The sequence below is a fragment of the Barbatula barbatula genome (assembly GCF_947034865.1).
Source record: "Barbatula barbatula genome assembly, chromosome: 2".
In the NCBI taxonomy this organism is placed as follows: domain Eukaryota; kingdom Metazoa; phylum Chordata; class Actinopteri; order Cypriniformes; family Nemacheilidae; genus Barbatula; species Barbatula barbatula.
Genome location: NC_136767.1, coordinates 18620762 through 18633291, shown reverse-complemented (window position 1 = coordinate 18633291; position 12530 = coordinate 18620762). Strand labels below are relative to the sequence as shown.

Below are 12530 nucleotides of genomic sequence, written 5' to 3'. Positions count from 1 at the left end.
AACCCATTAAAGAGGCTCCGCGAGGGTTGATCATGTGAAATTTTACTCTGGTAGTTTGACCTGATTCTTCAGCTTTGTGTCTGCCTCTGGCTTAAATAATAATACCTTACTGAAAGAAATATTACTACTTAAAGTGATGGTTTACCCAAAAATAAAAAACATTTATTCACCCTGTTGTCATTTCAAACCTGTATTGCATTCTTTCTTCCGCAGAACACAAAAGAAGATTTTTTAAAGAATGTTGTTAACAGGCCCTCATTCACTTGCATTGGTTTTGTGTTTGTACAATAGAAGTAAATGGGTGCCAGCGCTGTTCGCTTACCAACTTTAATCAAAATATCTTTTTTTGTGTTCTGCGGAAGAAAGTCACGCAGCTTTGAAAAGACAAGAGGTTGAGTAAATGTTTATACATTTCAATGAAGCATTAATTATCAGGTCCTATTTTAAATGTGTAGAAATTGCTGTCTCCCATAAAGTAAGGTGATTTATTCAAGTATTTTGCATTAGGATTCTTGTGAATGCATAAACCATCTAATGTACCCAGCTGAATGCCTCACAGGAGAATAGAACTATGACATAATGGAAAAAGGTTTGCAATCAATTCATAGCATGAAAAAATTTTTTTATTCAAATTGCTTGACGTCCATTTATTTTCAGGATATTTTGAATATCTGAACATTTTACACAAGGTCAACCAGGTCAAACTTCAATCACTTCATTTTCTTTGTGCTGCTCAACCACTAGCAACTAGAGAGTCCCTGTTATTGCAAGTGTACGTACAAAAATGTGCTTCAAAAGGTTCTTGACAGAGATGCTATGTAAAAGAACCATTTTGGTTCCATTTATTGAAAGGTTCTCATAGCAACTATTTATTTTTATATATTTTAACATTTTAAGAACATTTAAAGACCATTTTAAATGACCTTTTGTAAAACAAAAAGGTTAATAATAAGCAAAGCACATTTGTTCAGTGCACACATTTCTTTAGTGTATAGGAAGGCCTCAACCATGCTTGAACAGAAAAGTAGTTGTCATGTCATCAGTCTACTTGCAAAAATAAGTTTAGTAGACTAAGAAATTATTATACCTTCTACTACGCAGTGTGACATCCATGTTAAAACAATAACATTCATGTTCTCTTTTATCTTTGCAGTTAAAATGCTCAGTGCCACTAATTTAGAATGGAATAAGATATTAGTTATAAAACAAAACCAACTCTCAATCTCAATCTGCTATTTTAATTCCTCATGGAGCATTTCATGTTTCTAACTACAGCATCAAGGAAACCATGAGAAGATAAAGTTGCTGAAATTGTTTTGTTACCATTATGAGCACTGCTGCCTCATTGCAAAAATCACAGCTTGGATGTCGCCCTTGAATGTCCTTGTTTACTGTCGGCTCTCTGTTTTACTCACTTGAGCTCTTGGGTACTACAGGACTCCCACAGTCACTAAATGTCCTCATGATGCAATTAGAACACTTCAACTGTTACAATAATTCATTTAGAGCCGCTCTGCAATGGTGGGCTTGGTGTAGAGTTTGCATGAAGCTGATCAGATAAGGTTGGTTTTGACTCTAATTCGTTCTCATCTAATCTCTCGGCACATCTGGTGTAACGACTTACTGCTGGCAACATCATTTTACTTCATTATTGTCTTCTCATTTACATGTGGATGGCCTAACCAATCTTTAACACTGAGTCAATCATTTATAAGTTTGATTTAAAAAAGTGCACCTCACAAAATATTTTTACTGATTTGGTGATACATCTTACTCTAATTTCTTCAATAGCTATAAAGAAGTGAATAGTTATTTTATTAATTTCACAGTTCATTGTAATTGTTTTGTCATTTATACAAAGCTAATGTCTAGTTGGTTAATAAGTTGTTAGAAATAAATGTAAGCTTAATACAAAAAAAACTCTATGATCGAACTTTCTGTATAACTGTATAAGCCAAAAATTTACATTTCGTCATCATTTACTCACCACCATGTCTTTCTGTGGAACACAAAAGAAGATATTTTATAAGAAGGGTAGGGTAACAAAATTACAGATTTTCTGTTGGTAAATGTATGTTTTGTAAAATGTGATATTAATCTGCCCTAAAAATGGCTTTATGTAAATGTATGTACTGTAAACTGAATTTAAAATCAATGAAACCCAAATACATTAGTTTACACCAACAAAACTGAACTTATGATATAGATCATCCCTCAAGGTAACTAGTGTGCAGGTCATTTTTACATTCGTGTCCTGGTGGTACTAACAATGTTAATACACATGCAATAATTAAGCAACCGGTTGTTTATATAGTGTATGAAGATTCAGTATGCTCAGTGAAACTGAAAAATCCACCGGTAGACGGGGCTCCCTACCGAACATCAGAAAATAAGGCGTCCTACCCGTTGACTGATGGACTGTGGTGTTATAGGCATAGACTAATTGCGCTAGGTACCGTGGCCAGCGTCTCTTCTGATCGGGGGGTAAAGTGCGTAGTAAGTCGTGCAAGGTACGGTTAAACCGCTCACATTGCCCGTTACCTTGTGGGTGGTACGGTGTTGTACGACTCTTCTGAATATTATAGATTTTACACAGCTGCCGTATTAAGCTACTCTCAAAATTTCTGCCTTGATCGGAATGAATCCTACTAGGGGGGCCAAACAAATTAAACCAGTGCTTCACTAACACATCTGCCACTGTGCTAGCCCGTTGGTCTTTGGTAGGGATGGCTTGGGTATACTTTGAGAAAACGTCTGTTAGCACCAGTACATTCTCTCGGCCGTCAGATGCTGGTTCCAACACTGTAAAATCTATTGCTACAACCTCATGGGGCCGATTCGCCTGGATGCTTCCCAAAAAGGGCCTAACCTTAGGCTGCACGGCTTTAGCCAAGATACACCTACCACACTCTTGACACCACTTCTCCACATCCCTCGTCATACCTGGCCAATAGCAGCGTCCCCTCACTAGCTGCAGAGTTCTCTCCACACCTTGATGCCCATGCTTGTCATGGAGGCTAGACAATGTTTCTTCCTGTAAACACTTTGGCAAAACTAACTGATAACCCTCCTTTCCTCCATCCGGAGTGTGCAGGCAACGATACATCACTGTATCCTTCTCCCTCAGGCGCTCCCACTGCCTGAGAAGTTCCTTTGTCCCTACCCCAAACACTGATCGCTCCTTTGGACCGGGGAACCGCCCCTCCCTCAAATACGGGATCAACGGCCCAATCACCAGATCTCGTTCCTGTAGCCTAGCCAACTCGACTTCGGAGCACCCTGGGAAAGTAGAAACTTCTGCCTGAACACCAAAGCATAGCGCATCTACTATATCCCCTGACGTCTCAGGCAGCTGTGGTTCACTATACTGACGAGACAATGCATCCGCATTACCATTTCGGGTCCCTGGGCGGTACTTCAGAGTCAAATCAAATGCGGCTAGCTGGGCAGCCCATCTTTGTTCTACTGCTCCCAATTTAGCTGTATTCAAGTAACTCAAAGGGTTATTATCCGTGTACACAACACAGGGTGACCCTAGCAGATATTCCCTAAATTTCTCAGAGACTGCCCACTTAAGGGCCAGGAACTCTAACTTCATTGAACTATAGTTCTGCATGTTTCTCTCTGATGGCCTAAGGCCCCTACTCGCAAACGCCACTGGTCGTCGCTGCCCATCATGTTCCTGCGATAATACTGCCCCTAACCCCGAGTGACTGGCATCCACCTCTAACACGAATGGCTTCTGGAAATCTGCGTAGGCTAAAACCGGAGCGGAAATCAAAGCTTGTTTCAGCTGATCAAAAGATGTATCACACGCTGTACTCCAACATGAGGCAATAGGCTTCCTCTGGGTTTTACCCCGCTTCCTTGCCACACTTAACTGCGCTACTACTTGATGTAACGGTGCTGCCATCTTTGCAAACCCTGCAATAAATCTGCGGTAGTAACTGGCAAAACCAAGAAAAGAACGTAGCTCTGCCAAGTCACTAGGAGTTTTCCATTCCCTCACCGCTGCAACCTTATCAGGGTCTGTCGCCACCCCCTCCGTCGAGACGACATGGCCAAGGTACTTCACCTGTGTCTGAAAAAAATTACACTTAGACAATTTTGCCTTCAAGCCCTGTCTCTGCAACCTACAAAACACTTCTTCCAGCCTCCCCAAGTGCTGGTGCACCGAAGATGAAAACACAATTAGATCATCCAGGTATAACAACACTGATTGGTACCGACAGTCTCCAAACATACGCTCCATAAGGCGCTGGAAAGTACCAGGCGCATTACATAGCCCAAATGGCATTCTATTAAATTCAAATAGTCCAAACGGGGTGCAGAAAGCAGTCTTAGCCCGGTCTTTCTCTGCCACCTCCACCTGACTATAACCACTGGCTAAGTCCAGCGTAGAGAACCATTTTGCCCCAGTGAGCCCATCCAAAGACTCCTCGATCCGTGGCAATGGAAAAGCATCCTTCCTTGTCTTGGCATTTAACTGTCTATAATCCACACACATTCTCAAACCTCCATCCTTCTTTTGCACTAACACAATTGGAGATGAATAAGGGCTACTACTCTCCCTGATGATTTGACTATCCAGCAGCTGCTTAATATGAGCTCTCACCACCTCATACTGTGAGGGGTGAATCCGCCGATAGGGTTGGCGAACCGGAGTCTCGTCTAAAAGGGGAATTTCGTGTGCTATTAGGTTAGTGCAACCAACATCAAAGTCGTTCTTTGCGAACACTGTACGGTACTTAGTCAGCAGGGCCCTAGCCCTCAACTGTTCACACTCATTCAACCCATCAAAGGAAGGAAGATTCCACCCTCCCTCCAACACTTCAGCTTGCTGAGAAATCGCCACTGTAGTGTTCCCCCTGTCGCTAGATGGAATTACAGACTCATTTTGTGATGACTGTTCGCCCACTACATTGGCTATACGCACCCGTGCCACCACCCTCCGCGGACTTAACCACGCGTCTGAATTGCCCACATTAGTCACAGGTATATATGCCACTCCATTGTCTGAAGGGATAAGTGCTGGCGATACCAGTAACCCCTCTGGCAACCCGCCCTCTTCAAAATCCGACGGCTCCACCAAAAAATCAACATGCCCCTGCGACGGGACCTTAGGGCATGTGATGGGGACAAATGTTAATGCCCCCGCCTCCACATGCACCGAGCCCCCTCCCCGCACTTTAACCCTATAGGCTTCGGGTGAGTTCAGGATTGTTTCCTCAACCTGGCAATGCCTCAAAGCTCTTCTCCATCCCGAGTCCAACTCTTGCACTACTGGAATGTCAAAGAGGCTAGTGCCATGTTGCTGAAACAACTCCTGATAAAATCCCTTGATAATGTTCATTCCTAGCACCCCCGGTGTTCCTAGCTTCTTAAAACGCATCTGGGGGTCTTTGGGATCTTTCACTACAAGTACGCCCATAGCTGGCATGTAATTCCCCAAAATCGTGACATCTAATTCCAGATAGCCCAGATAAGGTAACTCTAACCCATTACCCGCCCTCAGGTCTAACCACGAGCAATTCTTCAGCGGAAATTGAGAAAACCACTCATTATAGCAACCCTCGGTTATAGTTGTAACCATTGACCCCGTATCCAACAAAGAAGGAATTATCCTATCCCCAAACATCACCTCTACTACAGGGCAATGGCTTACAAGTATTCGCGTGGTCTCACAAACAGAGCCTGGTGCTTTCCCTACCAGCGTGTGGCTCTGCACACTGGCGGGTTCTAGTTTCCCTGTTGAGTCACATTTTCCTTTCCTGCTTGTATTACCCTAAGCTGTGGAGGAGCAGAACAATAACGTGCCATGTGACCCAACTGATCACACCGAAAACATCTCAATTCGCTCTCCACCCTCCTTCTATTTCTAGAGGGAGGAGCAGGGGAGGGAGCATTTACACTCATTTTTAATGGGTTTAGTGCCTTTACCAGGGAATCCAACTGACTCTGCTGTGCCTCAATTAGAGCTCTAAGTTCTGCATACTCAGATTGATTTACAGGTTTCTGCTCATTGAACCCTGTGACCTGAGCCTCATCAGAAAAATATGGGGTATCCTTTGGCTTTTGTTTAAAATACTGTCCCTCACATTGTGCTATCCATTGAACAGCTTCCCTGCGTACTTCACGAATCGTCCAATTCGGATTTGCCCGTACTTGATCTCTTAGTCTCACACCCAATGTTTGGTCTCTCACCCCATCACAAAATTGGTCACGAAGATCTTTTTGAGCTTTAGCCTCGGCCAGTTCGTTTGATTTCACAATTTGATCCATTAAAGTCATCAAAACATGGGAATAATCTAACAAAGATTCCCCCTCCCGTTGTTTACGATTAAAGAATCGACGTTGCAGGGAAATATGAGAGTGTGAACACCCATAAACTTCTCTTAGCACTCTAAATATACTTTCTACACATTCCTTTTCTGCCTTTGGGAGATATTTAACTTCTAATCGAGCGGCACCCTCTAAATGATTATACACCCACAATGCTTTCTCTTTAGCTGTAGCTTTAGTATGAACATGCATTTCAACTAGTTCAATCCATTCTTCTACAGTAAGAGCATCAGTCCCATTCAAAACTCCTGAGAATTTTGGTACCTTCTCAGCCTGTTGAATAAACAACACTTGTTGCCCTCTGTCCATTACAGCTGAGTCAGCATTGGCCATATTTCCACTTGAAGACCCTGGAGAGGCTGGTGAATCCACCTCCCGTCTTTGCTGCTCGGAATCCATAGAGCCACTTGCACTCTTTTCCAACGATGTAATCCGAATCCTTCCACAATCTCCGCCGTCCACCACAGCCTAAGGTTGCTCTTGTTAACCCCCCCAAAAATAAAAAACAATTACTCCCACCAAAATTATCTTTATGCCACCAATAAAGAAAAGCAGACTACGCCAAAATGTTACAATGAATACTCGCACACCCAACCGGTTCAGGTAAAAGTTGCCAGAGTTTATTGGTGGCACTCACACAAAGGCTACACACAAGGATGGTCCCCAAATTACCTCAGCAGAGATGAGCGTTCACATACATCCACAGCACAGCAAACCAAATTGAAGAAAAGAGATACAAACAAATCATAAAATAACTTCAAAGGAACACCATAGTGAAACACTCTGCATACGGTTAATAGATGGCTCATCTCTGCCTACAGCACCTTACCGTCCATCCCTGTGGTACTCACACAGTGAGAGGAGTTTGACAGGAAACAAAAGAACAAACAAACAAACAAACAAAGAAATAACTAGTCCGCCTGGGCCACCATACTAGGCCGAAATACCCTGCTTTACTGGCGGACTAGAGGAAACATCATCATACATCAAAACTGAAAAACAACCCCAAAAATAAAGGAATAACAAGAGCAACGATTAGGCCACACTGAGTCCAAATAGCTGTTGCCACACTGCAAAGGAAAAACAAACCACTTTATTATATTAAAACCTTGTTCCACATTCCCTAATCATACAACCCTCCATACCCGTATAACTAGTCCAATGAGCCCCGCCCATGTGCGCCCTCGCACACGGTCTCGCACAAACACTTCCACGATTCCGGCATGCACATCCACCTACTTCCGACGTCACCAAACTACAATATACAACACGTTAAAACTTTATCCTATTAAAACCACCATCCTATACACCACCATAATCAGACGGGTTACCTTTTCGAAGTTCCACTTGAGTGTTGCACAAGACCCGTCTACCACGCAACAACATCCACCTGAGAGTCGGTGTGTCACCCGCTATTCTTGCCGGCCAGCAACAGACACACTCACAACTCCTTCCTACCGGCTGCCTTTATCCCTCCAGCCACGCCCCTTCTCTTGGTTAACGCCTTCGGTCGTACCCGCTACAGTTTGTTAATTTGTTTTCAGATTTGTTATTGTGATTCAGGATTTGTTGTTTCTTTTGCGATTTGATGTTTTGTTTGGCACTTTACGGCTTCCGTACAGTGTCCTCCACAAATGAACCACTTCAAAGCAATTCTCTCATCTTGCTCTCCTCTGGCGTCGGGACAGCATGAAATACCTTGCCCTAAAAGCTCTCACTGCCTCTCAGTTCAATTCATGTTAAAATTGAACTTTTCGAAAGCTTTACCAGCCATGCAAAGTACACACTGGACGTCATTGGAGACATCTTGTTTTCCAACAAATCTCGTGTGTGCACATGATAAAAATAACCTCTAACTAAGAGTCACTTAGATGTATGTGCATGTGTGTACACATGCAAGACATTTTGACCTGTAAACATTGAAGACTGAAAGACAAGAGATACTCTGAATCACACCATAATTGTATCAGCCTCCTTCCATTTCGTCCTATCTGTCTGCTAATAGCAATTAAGGGAAGTGTCTGCCGATTTGTGCAGAGTGATACTGTATTACATGGAAAGGACAACTGAAGTTTGACCCTGTGAATGATCATTTTGAGACAATATGACAAATGGAGAAGTGTAATTCTTCAGGTATATTACATGTAGCATTTATGGATCCTGAACCAGTCAATGCAATACTGATATATATGTTGATAAATCATTGTTATACATATACATATATGTACAAAAAAGCTTGATAAGAAATTCATGCCGATCAGACACATAAATTGCATTTAAATGGAGCAAATTGAATACATTTCAATAATACATATATATATATATATATATATATATATATATATATTTATATATATATAAGTTTTATGGATTGCAAAAAAATAAGATACAGATATAGAAGTATAAATGCAAAATGACTGTAGTTTAATCGATCACTGAAACTTTACAAGATCAAAATTCTAGAGTATTTAAAACCCACCTGACAAAGTTTAAATTGAGGTATACAATGAACTTTATAATTATATAGCTTTCTTAAAAGGATACTAATGACAACACATCAGCAAATTGAAGTTTTGGAACGAGCTCTTAATACTTGTTGCTGTTCCATCTAGACATTCAACTCTGTGTCCATCCTAGTCTTTGCACTTAACTAAAGTTGATGTGCATTACCACAGGAAAAATAAGGACATAAAATCAAATTACATTGCAAACATTTCTTGAAAAGCTGCTCCTATGGATCTTTAATTCTGCATGTTTTGTCTTGCACAGACATCATTGGCACAAATCCTCTTTTTGGCTCTGTACTTGAGAGTAAGGAGGACATTTACATTCTGAACACGTTTCTTAGATTTTCAAAAATCTGATGGCAGTTTCTCCCAAGTATCTAGTGTAGTGAAAGTGGGTATGTCTTTGCTCACCTATGGGAATTCAAGAAAAGAATGTTGACAAAAAAAATCCCTTACCACATCACCATAACCCCATGCTAGAAAAAAATACTCTGTATGTTGGAGAACAATATCTTGAATATGATGTTGAGATGTTAAACATGTTTTATTTGTTTACTGTAAGTATGTCCAAAACATGTAGGAGGAATAGAAACATTTAGCATCTTTTTTGCCCTGACATTATCCAGATTTCAAGTATCTAGCTGTGGTTTTACAGTATTTCTTCAGATTTTGATATTGCCTCCTTGGCTTATAAAGAATAAACCCATTATAGTAAATTTCTGCATGTATTTAACATGCATTATTTATGTATCTGGAATGGGCACCTGCTGGATTGACTGATCCGCTAACAAACATCACCAATGTTTTCCAAACAGACAGTTTTGTAGCTAAAATTGGCTGAAGGAATGCTGGAAATATTGCTTTCTGTATGTACTGCCTCCACATGCTTCAATACACTTTCCCTTTCAGACAGACTCAATTACCTTCCTTTAAAAGGATTCTGTGTGACTCTGTCGACAGATTAGGTCAAGTAAAATTGATAAACAGTTTTTACGGAATGCTTGTTATATTTATGTCAGCGCCTTTATCGGAAAGTCAACCTCACAAGGTGACTTCTATCCCACCCTATTTCATTTAGAATTAATAAGCACCAATGCATTAATGCATTTTTTATAAATGCGTTGAGGTTCAATATCGAATCATGTACTCGTGCAGACATACATTTGTTTTTCAATACCTTTTCCTCAGGTTAAAAATTATATTCAGAAATGTTTTCGTGAATTTTAATGAATCGATTTAAAAAATATGTCTCTTTGCTTGGTAAATGTGGTTATGGCAATACTTTATTCATGCACTTACCAGGGAATATAAAACCAACACACACAAGCAAAAGTATTTGTATTAGAAATTGAAATGCAGCGAAGGCTGGACAAAGTTAACAACACAAACAATTTCTAAACTCCTTCCTTCCTGTCGTAAGGTCATACACGTAATTGAATGCATTTTTCAGATTTTTCATTTTCTGCAGAGTATAAGCCATTGTGTTTTAGATGCTTTATACGCCAAAGCCCAACCTAAAACCTTGACCTAATGGACAGAAAACAATGCTTTCTTGTCTGCCAAGAAGAAAATTGCACTCCAGTACTCCATAATGTGGCCTTACAACTTTACACCAATAACCCATTGTCCTCTATCCTCTATATGCTCCCTTTTGTCTGAATAGACTCGTCCCATCCTTCTCAGCCACAAGTCTATACAGTCTGACCATTATTGTTTCCTACAAGGTTACCCTGAGGACACACCTCATGGTTTATTTACAAGGAGCCAGATTGAGCTCTTCGGCTTGTTACACTGTTTAAGCAATTACACTTTTACCAACAGCAACCTTAAACTGCTCATTGTAATTTCAAGTAATTTCTCCTGGTTATTTCATGCTTCTAATGGACACGCAGAGCATTTCATTGAGCCGTCTATTGGTATTTAATGGTATGTGACCTTGAATTTATTTAAGAGAATGATAGGACGGACTCCACAAGGACCGCATTGATTCATTTTTCTTGTGATGTTTTGTCTTTCATTTTTTATTGCATGTCCTTACCAGTCTGACTGCATCTAAATAAGGTTGATATTTTCCCTTGCTGATATTTGTGTATTTTGAGATTTAGAAAATAATTGTCAAAACTGTTCACAACACACCGAATTTTTAAGTACATTTAAAACGTACTTCCTAAACATCCACCCTCAGCTTCTTTGTATGTCATTCATGGCTGCATGAACTCAGATCGTGAACATCTGGAACCAACACGTCGATTAATCTTTACTTCTGTTTATTGGAACTATTCAACATTATCTCTTATCCACCTTCCTTATTTTATTCATCATTTAAAGAGGTCATTTGGGAAAACAGATCAACTACTATAGAGACATCATAATCCAAAACCTCTCGTTCCCTGAATGATCTTCAGCATTGAACCGATCCGCTTTTATTGCCTCTTTAAACGTACTCATGAATTCCCCAAGGTCAAATGTTGGGCCAGAAGTCCAGTCGGCCTCTCCAAAAACAGACAATGTCGACTCCTGACGTGTGAGTCCCAACAATCCAAAAAATCAGGCTAAATGTGATTTTCTTTATAAAACAGACATTTGTTTGGGATTACCACGAGAGAGCCGCCTGAGGATGCTTCTTCTGTATGCAAGTCACAAATGCTTGATTCATGGCATGCAGAAACAGAGCAGATGAGCTCTCTGGCATAGAATGAAAAGAGGGGGAGATTAATATGGCAATCCCCAGAAAAGACCACTTTGTGAGAGGTGTTTCAAGAGCCCAGATACATCTAATTCAGGAAGCAACTGTGGCGCAATTAATCTTTTTGCCGCCATATAACAATGGTGCGCTTTAATTGGTGGAATGAAGTGCGCTAAATGTTTGTCAGGTTGAGAGGTGGAATGCTCCACAAGCTGCAAGAAACTTAATGTGTTCGTCTTGTAGTCATAAATATGTGAGAGGGCTGAAAACACTTTAGTGAGGCAAATACCGTTTAACTGCTGGCTGATGCCTTCACACACACACACACACACGCACGCACACAAATTTGTGTTTTGTGAACTAGCATCTTTTCCCAAAATTTCTGGGTTTCTATTAACACTACACTCAGTGGGTTGCTGTCACCTCAGTGTTGGGTTGAGTTGGCTGAGTTTTTTTCAATCCACTGTTGGGTCAAATGTTAAAAAAATGTTTTGGTTAATTTAATTCAGTTTGTTCGTCCTTTTTGTCCCAACGCTAGGGTTTGGTATCGTTTTTTTTTATACCGGTGCCAAATCGATTCTTTTAAACCGGTACCAGTGCCTGAATCGATACTTTAAAAAAGGAGCCACAAAACACAGGTGGATGACGTTAAAGAACAATATGTTCAATTAAAAAATATTATTAAATAAATAAAAATACACAACAATACACAATTAAAGTTTAAGTGAATGTGAAATAAGTATGGACCCGAACATTGAAAGATTTACCCTAAAGCTACAACTAAACACCATAGTTGTGTTAATATGGAGAGAAAATGCATTGAATATATCAACCGATTAAGTTAATGTACAAAGAGCCTTCTAGGCTACATTATATGTGCATTCCTTTAAAAGCAGACAGCATTTTCATTGAATAAGTATAATTATATGCCTATACATGCAGTCAGAGTAAAAAGCCTGACAGACTTGATGTTTAGAGTTCAGACTGACGGATGC

At 40.5% G+C, this 12530-nt stretch overlaps 1 long non-coding RNA gene across 1 annotated transcript; it reads right to left on the bottom strand.

Moving 5' to 3' along the window:
• Positions 1-6946: 6946 nt before the first annotated feature.
• On the bottom strand, positions 6947-7764 carry LOC306890192. The gene is made up of 3 exons (XR_013786260.1): positions 7674-7764; positions 7488-7597; positions 6947-7412 (listed from the first exon to the last, which is right to left on the bottom strand). It is a non-coding gene; the product is annotated as an uncharacterized lncRNA (long non-coding RNA).
• Between the last annotated feature and the right edge of the window lie 4766 nt (positions 7765-12530).